A 9,585-nucleotide genomic window follows, 5' to 3' on the forward strand; every position below is an offset into this window, starting at 1 on the left:
AGAAAAGAGAGAAAAAGAGAGAAGGGACAATGCTACTATCTTTTTCCACACTTGTGCTTCATAATAGCACCATGTTCTTCATGATTGAGAGCTTCTTGCTTTGTCACTACCATATGCTAGTGGGAATCTTCATTATATAACTTGGCTTGTACATATTCCAATGACGGGCTTCACTACTGGAAAACAGTTTTTTGCCATCTGCCTAGTCTTTGCCGTCTGCTAGCTGATGGCAAAGAGTGTCTTTGCCGTCAACTTCAGCAAAACAAACGGCACAGTACTGGCTAATGGCATACAGTCTTTTTGCCATCTGTCACCTCTTTGCCGTCTACTAGCGGACGGCAAATAGTCCAGAGGCAGACGGCAAAGATATAGATAGGCCCACCTGGCCGCGGGGTGGCTAGGTCAAACAGGAGTCAAACCTTTGTCGTCTGCTAGCGGACGACAAAGAGTCCGGAGGCAGATGGCGAAGCGCTAACTCCGTTAACGGCTCCTTCCCCCCCACCCCGCCCCTCTCTCTCTCTGTAACGGCTCACCCCGCGCGCCCCTCGCTCTCTCTCCCCACCCCACGCGCTCCTCTCTCTGTCACGGCCGCCAGGGCCACCGTCGCGCCGCCGCCCCCGTCGCGTCGCCGCCCCTATCGCCCCTGCCGTCGCCCCTGTCGCGCCCCACTGCCGCCCCTGTCGCCCCTGTCGCCCCCGCCGCCGCCCCTCTCTCTCTCTCCCCACCTCGCCCCCGCTGCCGCTGCCGTTGCCCCACCACCGTCGCGCCGCCGCCCCTGACGCCCCCGACGCCGCCTGCCACCCCCAACACCCCGGCCCCTCCACAGCCCCTCTCGGTGAGCCCCCACACCCCCACCCCTACCCCCCACCCGCATTATTTTTTACTAGTTTTATTATTTTTTAGTAGTTGTTATTGTTAGTAGTTTTAGTGGTAGATTTAGTTAGGTTAGTAGTTTTAGTTAGGTTAGTTAGTTAGCTTGGTTAGTTAGGTGGAGGAGGAGAAGAGGAGAAGAGGAGGAGGAGGAGGACAAGAAGAGGAGAAGAAGAAGAGGAGTAGGAGGAGGAGAAGAAAAAGAAAAAGAAGAAGAAGAAGAAGAGGAGAAGAAAAAAATAAGAAGGAGAAGAAGAAGAAAAGAAGAAGAAGAGAATAAAAAAATAAGAAGGAGAAGAAGTAAAGAAGAAGAGAAGAAGAAGAGAAGAAGAGAATAAGAAAAAAATAAGAAGGATAAGAAGAGAAAAAAGAAGAAGAAGTTGATATTTAATTTTTTGGTATTTAGTGGTAGCTAGATTCTTTTTTATTTACTTAGTGGTAGATTCTGTTTTTGTTATAGTGGTAGATTCTGTTTTTGTTATTTTTTTGCTGTTTAGTGCTATCTAGGTTTAGCGATAGGTTTAGTTAGCTTGGTTAGTTAGGTTAGTTAGTTAGTTAGCTTACTAGAAAGAATAGGAAGAAGAAGAAGAAGAGGAGGAGGAGGAGGAGAGGATAAGAGGAGGAGGAGGAGAAGAAGAAGAATAGGAGGAGGAGAAGACAAAAAGAAGATCACATGTTTGGTATTTAGTTTTCTGGAATTAATTAGTAGTTTTAGTGGTAGATTCTGTTAGTTAATTAGTAATTTAGTTGTATATTCTGTTAGTTTATTCGCCCATCATTATTGCTTAGGTTGAAGACTACTTCAAAGAAGAACACATGTTCTTTTGTTGAAATCAAGTCTGTCAAAATAATGTATCGTCTATATTTATTGGTACCGGAGCAAAACATGACAACTTAAATAATATTGCCATCCTCAAATGTATAAAATATCGAAAAGTTTTATATAAACTGAAAAGTAGTATAGGTAACATGGAAAGTCCTCTCGACCAAAAGGGCAACTTCTCGACCTGCGAACTTTGCGTGGTAGGTGCATGTCCATGCACCAGGGTAATTAACCCAACAATGACATAATTAGTGCATTTAGCTCCAAAATACCATAATAAGCTCAAAATGGCATAAGAACCTTGGTTAGCTCATGAATATTATATACTTAGCTTGTTTTTGTTATAGTGGTAGATTCTGTTTTTGTTATTTTTTTGCTGTTTAGTGCTATCTAGGTTTAGCGATAGGTTTAGTTAGCTTGGTTAGTTAGGTTAGTTAGTTAGTTAGCTTACTAGAAAGAATAGGAAGAAGAAGAAGAAGAGGAGGAGGAGGAGAAGAGGATAAGAGGAGGAGGAGGAGAAGAAGAAGAATAGGAGGAGGAGAAGACAAAAAGAAGATCACATGTTTGGTATTTAGTTTTCTGGAATTAATTAATAGTTTTAGTGGTAGATTCTGTTAGTTAATTAGTAATTTAGTTGTAGATTCTGTTAGTTTATTCGCCCATCATTATTGCTTAGGTTGAAGACTACTTCAAAGAAGAACACATGTTCTTTTGTTGAAATCAAGTCTGTCAAAATAATGTATCGTCTATATTTATTGGTACCGGAGCAAAACATGACAACTTAAATAATATTGCCATCCTCAAATGTATAAAATATTGAAAAGTTTTATATAAACTGAAAAGTAGTATAGGTAACCTGGAAAGTCCTCTCGACCAAAAGGGCAACTTCTCGACCTGCGAACTTTGCGTGGTAGGTGCATGTCCATGCACCAGGGTAATTAACCCAACAATGACATAATTAGCGCATTTAGCTCCAAAATACCATAATAAGCTCAAAATGGCATAAGAACCTTGGTTAGCTCATGAATATTATATACTTAGCTTGTTTTCCTCTAAAATGGGATAATCAGCCCATTTAGCTCAAAAAAGACATAATTAGGTAATTTAGCTCCAACAAGAGGAGAAGAGGAGAAGAAACAGGCAAAATGAAAAGAAAGAAGAAGAAGAAGAAGAAGAAGAGAAGAAGGAGGAGGAGGAGGAGGAGGAGGAGAAGGCCAAGGACCTTCTATCCTTCTCCTCCTCCTCCTTCTCCTCCTCGTCCTCCTTCTTCTTGATTTCTTCTTCTTCTCCTCCTCCTCCTCTTTCTTCTCCTCTTTCATATTATCCTTGCTTTAATTAAGCCAACAATGACATAATTAGCCCATTTAGCTCCAAAATATCATAATAAGCTCAAAATGGCATAAGAACCTTGGTTAGCTCATTAATATTATATACTTAGCTTGTTTTCCTTTAAAATGGGATAATTAGCCCATTTAGCTCAAAAAATACATGATTAGGTAACTTAGCTCCAACAAGAGGAGAAGAGGAGAAGAAATAGGCAAAATGAAAAGAAAGAAGAAGAAGAAGAAGAGAAGAAGGAGAAGGAGGAGGAGGAGGAGAAGGCCAAGGACCTTCTATCCTTCTCCTCCTCCTCCTCCTCCTCCTTCTTCTTGATTTCTTATTCTTCTCCTCCTCCTCCTTCTCCTCCTCCTCCTCCTTCTTCTTGATTTCTTCTTCTTCTCCTCCTCCTCCTCTTTCTTCTCCTATTTCATATTATCCTTGCTTTAGTTAACCCAACAATGACATAATTAGCCCATTTAGCTCCAAAATACCATAATAAGCTCAAAATGGCATAAGAACCTTGGTTAGTTCATTAATATTATATACTTAGCTTGTTTTTCTCTAAAATGGGATAATTAGCCCATTTAGCTCAAAAAGACATAATTAGGTAATTTAGCTCCAACAAGAGGAGAAGAGGAGAAGAAATAGGCAAAATGAAAAGAAAGAAGAAGTAGAAGAAGAGAAGAAGAAGAAGAGAAGAAGAAGAAGAGAAGAAGGAGGAGGAGGAGGAGGAGGAGGAGGAGAAGGCCAAGGACTTTCTAGTCCTTCTCCTCCTCCTCCTTCTCCTCCTTCTTCTTGATTTCTTCTTATTCTCCTCCTCCTCCTCTTTCTTCTCCTCTTTCGTATTATCCTTGATTTAATTTCCGCAACAATGACATAATTAGCCCATTTAGCTCCAAAATACCATAATAACCTCAAGATGGCATAAGAACCTTGGTTAGCTCATGAATATTATATACTTAGCTTGTTTTCCTCTAAAATGACATAATTGGAATATTTGTGTTGATCGGGTGGATTTACATGTGATAGTTGTCTCGTCGCTGTGAGGTCTGCTGTGCGAAGACCTGCCCGTGCGTTGTACAAGCTCCGCCCCTACATTCGTGGGTCAGTACAAATTTCATCTCCTCCCCGCCCCTTCATTTAGTGTGGCTCGGTTTCCGGACGAAACTTTCTGGATTTAGGTAATTCAATTAATTTATCAGTATGTGTGACCAGTATGCGTCTCCCGTTCGAAAGGGTGACATCTATAAATATGCATGTCTTTGCATATTTATAACCGCCATCCTTTCGAATTGTCCAACATTATCCATGGACAGCCCGAGTATGTGTAGATTGGGTTCGTTTTCCCGTATGTTGTGCTCTGGATCCGATGCGGAATTTCGTCAGTGCCTTCCTGTTGTTCTCCGGATGCACATCCTCTTTGTTTATTGCGGAGACGTGTATCAGGAGAACAGCGGGGAGGTGCTGCCGAAATTTTGCGTTGGATCCGGAGCAGAGCATGGGAAAACGAACCCAATCTACACATACTCGGGTGGGATTAGGACCTATCTTTACCTATTAGCGTGTAGGTTGCCTGGACATAATAAAAATGGCAAACCTGATTAACCGATGAATATAAATGCTAAATTATATATAGATATATTTCTTCTGCCTTTAGTAGCTACGCAAGATGAGTGATCGTGCGTGGATGTATACCAGTCACCCTAGTCAGAAAGAGATGACGAAAGAATGGTTTTTAAAAACAAAGGAATTTGTGAAAGCCGCATTCGCAAATGGCCAGGAAAGAAACTATTGCCCCTGTCCTGGATGCGACAACTATAAAAAGACGACATAGGCTGTAATGATTAAACACCTGCAGAGGAGGGGTTTTAAGCCTAATTATACGATGTGGACATTTAATGGTGAGTCTATACAACGCACAAGAGCTGAGGTGGTCCGTCGTCGCACGGACGAGCATGGTACCGGGATCGAAAACATGGTGCAAGACTTTGATGATGCTCGGGATTCGGAAGATGAGATGGAGGAATCTGCAAAGGCCTTTTATGAAATGTTGGAGTCTTCAAAACGTCCTCTCCATGAGCACACTGAGCTCTGTCAGCTGGATGCAATTGCACAAGTAATGGCTCTGAAGGCTCAGTTCAACTTGGGAAGAGAATGCTACGACGCGATGATGACACTATTTGGACGTTTCCTACCCAAAGGCCATGTCATGCCTGCAAACCTGTACCAGTCGGACAAAATACTTCGTGTACTTAAGATGCCCTATGAGAAGATAGATGCACATGAGAAAGGATGTGTCTTATTTAGGAAGGAGTATGCACACTTGGACTATTGTCCCAATTGCGAGTCTTGCAGGTATCTTGTGGTAGACAACGGTATGGGTGAGAAGAGGCAGACCAAAATCCCAGTTAGTGTTCTTCGGTATATGCCAATCGTACCAAGACTTCAACGTCTTTTCATGGTCGAAGAGACAGCCAGACAGATGACATGGCACAAATTGGGCAAAAGAACCGAACTAGATGCGGATGGGAATAAGATGATGGTACACACATCGAATGGGGAAGCGTGGAAACATTTCGATGGATTGCATCAGGATAAAGCGGCAGATCCAAGGAATCCTCGAGTCTGCGCCGCCACGGATGGTTTTAATCCCTTCGGCATGACGGCAACCCAATACAGTTGTTGGCCTGTATTTGTCATTCCACTCAATCTCCCCCCCGGGCAGATTATGCAAAGAAAGAACATATTTCTGACGTTGATAATTCTAGGGCCCAATTATCCGGGGAAGAATATGAATGTGTACCTGCAACCGCTTAAGGATGAATTGGAAGAAGCTTGGGAAAATGGGGTCAAGACATACGATGTCGCTAGAAAAGAAAACTTCAGAATGCATGCGTGGTACATGTACTCTATGCATGACTTGCCAGCGTATGCGCTATTCTCTGGATGGTGTGTGCATGGAAGGTTCCCGTGCCCCCAATGCAAGGCAGCTCTTCAGTTTCATTGGTTGCAGGAGGGTCGGAAGTATTCTTGCTTTGACTTGCATAGACAGTTCCTGGATCCTGACCATCAGTTCAGAAAAGACAAGAAGAACTTTACCAAAGGTAAAGTTGTCAAAAACTTGGCACCACCTGCTTCACAGGCCAACAGATCCTGGATCAGTTAAACGCCCTCGAGCCTGATCCAGAGCGTCCAGGGTATTTCAAGGGGTATAATTCAAAACACTCCTGGACTCACGAGCCATGCTTCTGGGATCTTCCTTACTTCAAAGACCTCCTTCTTCCACACAATATCGACATGATGCACTCTGAAAAGAATATCGGAGAGGCTATTTTTGGTACATTGTTCGACATAGATGGGAATACAAAGGATAATATTAAGGCTAGAGTCGATCAAGAGACACTATGTCATAGACCGTTACAAAACATGCGAGAAGGCAAAGGAAAGCAGAAGTGGTCGAAGCCAAAGGCCTGGTTCAATCTTGCAAGGCCATCTATGAGGGAAATTATCTTGTGGGTCAAAATGCACTTGATGTTCCCCGATGGGTATGCAGCGAATCTAAAGAGGGGAGCGAGTCTTGAAAAATTAAAAAATTTTGGTCTCAAGAGTCATGATTGGCACATATGGCTAGAGCGGGTAATGCCGGTGATGTTACGTGGATTTTTATTCCTGAGGATGAATGGCTAGTACTGGCGGAGCTGAGCTATTTCTTCCGTGTTCTTTGTGCGAAAGAATTGTCGCCTGGCGTGGTAGAAGACATGGAGGAGTTTGCACCGGAGTTGTTGTGCAAGTTAGAGAAGATCTTTCCACCGGGCTTCTTTAATCCAATGCAGCATTTGATTTTACATCTACCGACCGAGGCAAGATTGGGTGGGCCCGTGCAAGATCGTTGGTGCTATGCAACTGAGAGGATGCAGAAGACCCTTTGAGCTAAATGTAAAAATAAGCGTAGAATTGAAGCATCGATGGCTGAGGCATTCATTACTGAGGAGGTGGCAAACTTTGTGACAGCACACTACGAAGCCAAAAATCATCATTTGCATAATCCGAAGCCTCGGCACAATGATGGAGACCCTAAAAAAGGTGGGTCCAACCTCAGCCTATTCAAAGGGAAGCTCGCACCAGCCGGTGCTTCGAAACCAATAACGTTGGATATCGAAGAATGGCGGAACATTTCGTTGTATATCTTCAACAACCTAATAGAAGTGCGGCCGTACATCGAGTGAGTTCTCGGCACATTTTCCCGTAACTTCTAATTCATTTGAACTGCTCTTATTCCCGGATATTTCAAACAGCCGTTACGTCGTCAAATTCTCGGATGGAGCGATGATCGAAAATGATTCCGTCGAAGAGTATGAGCTTCTGTCAAAGACAGGAGGCGGCTATCCCGGTTTCATCTCTTGGTTCAAATAAACGGTAATTATCAATAATGGACCATTTCATTCTTGGTCTAACTTGCGGCTAATGCAACAACCGTTTCGTAATAAACTTGTAGGCTAATTCAGAGTCTATGGACGCTGAATTGAGACAAGTCGCTAATGGTTTTGACTATAAGGTCCGTTCATTTGAGAAGTACAACATCAACGGGTATCTCTTTCGTACCTTTGGCAAAGAGCTATCTATGCCCGACAGGAAATCTACAAATTGTGGTGTCTCTGCTATCGGCGAAGGTGTTATCGAGTATTATGGAAGAGTTGAAGCAATTTATGAACTTCAATTCTATGGTGAAAACCCACCGAACGTCGTAGTCTTCAAATGTTATTGGTTCCAGCCGAAAAAGACTAGAAGGACTCATGAACATATAGGACTAGTCGAAATCAATCCAAACACCCATTTAGATGTTCCCGATGTCTATATTACGGCTCAACAGGCGACCCAAGTTTTCTATGTACCGTGGGCATGCCAAACGGATAAGAATCTGGAAGGTTGGTATGTTGTTTATGAAGTGCCGCCACATGTCAGACCACCTCTCCCAAATGAACAGGATTATGAACCTCACATTAACCCAGACACATATGATGGAGAATTCTTCCAAGAAACACGTCTTTCCAAGAAACGTTTCAAGAACCGCCGTGCTTCATCCAAGAACATGGAAGTAGACAGCGACAATGAATCCGACTCCAGCCCTGAGCCGGAACCAGAAGACCTGGAACTCGTAGAGGTTACTGATGCAGATGACCTGTCAATGCTTCAACGATTAAAGGAAGGCCTTTCACAACTTCACGCCGTTGAACCCGATGAGCACGTCATTCATGAAGACATGCGTGATAGTGATGATGATGCATTTATTGATGATGATTATTAGTTTGTAAGATTCACAACTTAAATTATATATATTTTAATCTTTATTATTCATGTACATATTATTATTCATGTCAGTCATTCAATTTTTTTATGTTGTACTAATTTCTTTTAATCTTTATCATGGCAGGTGTTGAAAGATGGTGGGCGCGGGTCCAGAGCGCTCGACGGGTTCTTCCCAGGCGCCCCGCACGAGGGGTGGTACTTCCCTTCCACCCCTATCTCTCCGTAGAGCCTTGGCAGACAGTCTTTCAACACCAGCCGGGGGTTCTTCTTCATTGGCGGCATTGCCCACTGGGAGAGGTGCTGGTCGGGTAGGGAGGAAGGGGAAGGGTACAGGGAGAGGTGGTGGTCGCGGAAGATCGAGGAGGATGTTGAGCTGTCCTCGCCACCACCACCAGCTCATTCACCCGAGCATAGGACTAGTATGGTCGACCCGTTTGCGGAGGAGGCTACGGGGACTCCGGTCCAGGAGCCTGGTGTTCAGGGGCATTCGTCCCATGAGACTCTGGTCCAGGAGCAGCCTCGGGTCGAGGTGCATTCGGCCCAGGAGCAGCCGGAGGAGACTACGGTTCCGGAGGCTTCACCCGACGTGGAGAGGCCCGGATGGGAGCCTTGGCTGGATCGTACCGAGTTGCCGGATTGGACCGAGGGTCCGGGTGGCTTAGGGGGCGGGGATGGCGGGGATGAGCTTACGGATAGTGAGGGCGATGTGCAGGTGGACGGGGCCACCGTGTACAAGCGTGGTAGTACACGTCTCCCGGTCGCCCGGGCTACCCGCGAGCAGAGGCCGGTGATTAAACCTGAAGGAGATAGGTAAGTACATTTACCCTTTTTTTAGATTTTGCCTTCAAGTTTGTTCAAATATCTAATGCGTTGACCTTATCATACTGCAGGGGATGGGTACACCCTCTTGGAGTCCGCAGGCTGAACTCCATCCTTGGTGTGCTTTGCCGGACAAATTTCTCGGGGTTTGTCACGTTGCCTGGTGAGGGTCAGGTTCCTACACTAGGATTTACCTGGGAGCACTACCATGCTGCACAGGCCCCGCCGGAGGAGATTACAGATGGTGTCTTGTGCCACACGAGGCCCGAGATGGTGATCAAGAGATTTTGGGTAAATTATCCTTTTACAAAATCTAAAATTAACAATATACCTAATTATTGTACTAATCGGTGTTTTCACGTTTGATTGCAGACCTTCTATAGGTGTGAGGATGGATATGAGGAGGAGGCGGCCAGGGTTCTCGAGGTCGAGTGTAGGCGGTTACT

The sequence above is a fragment of the Hordeum vulgare genome, chromosome 1H, assembly GCF_904849725.1.
Source record: "Hordeum vulgare subsp. vulgare chromosome 1H, MorexV3_pseudomolecules_assembly, whole genome shotgun sequence".
Taxonomy (NCBI): domain Eukaryota; kingdom Viridiplantae; phylum Streptophyta; class Magnoliopsida; order Poales; family Poaceae; genus Hordeum; species Hordeum vulgare.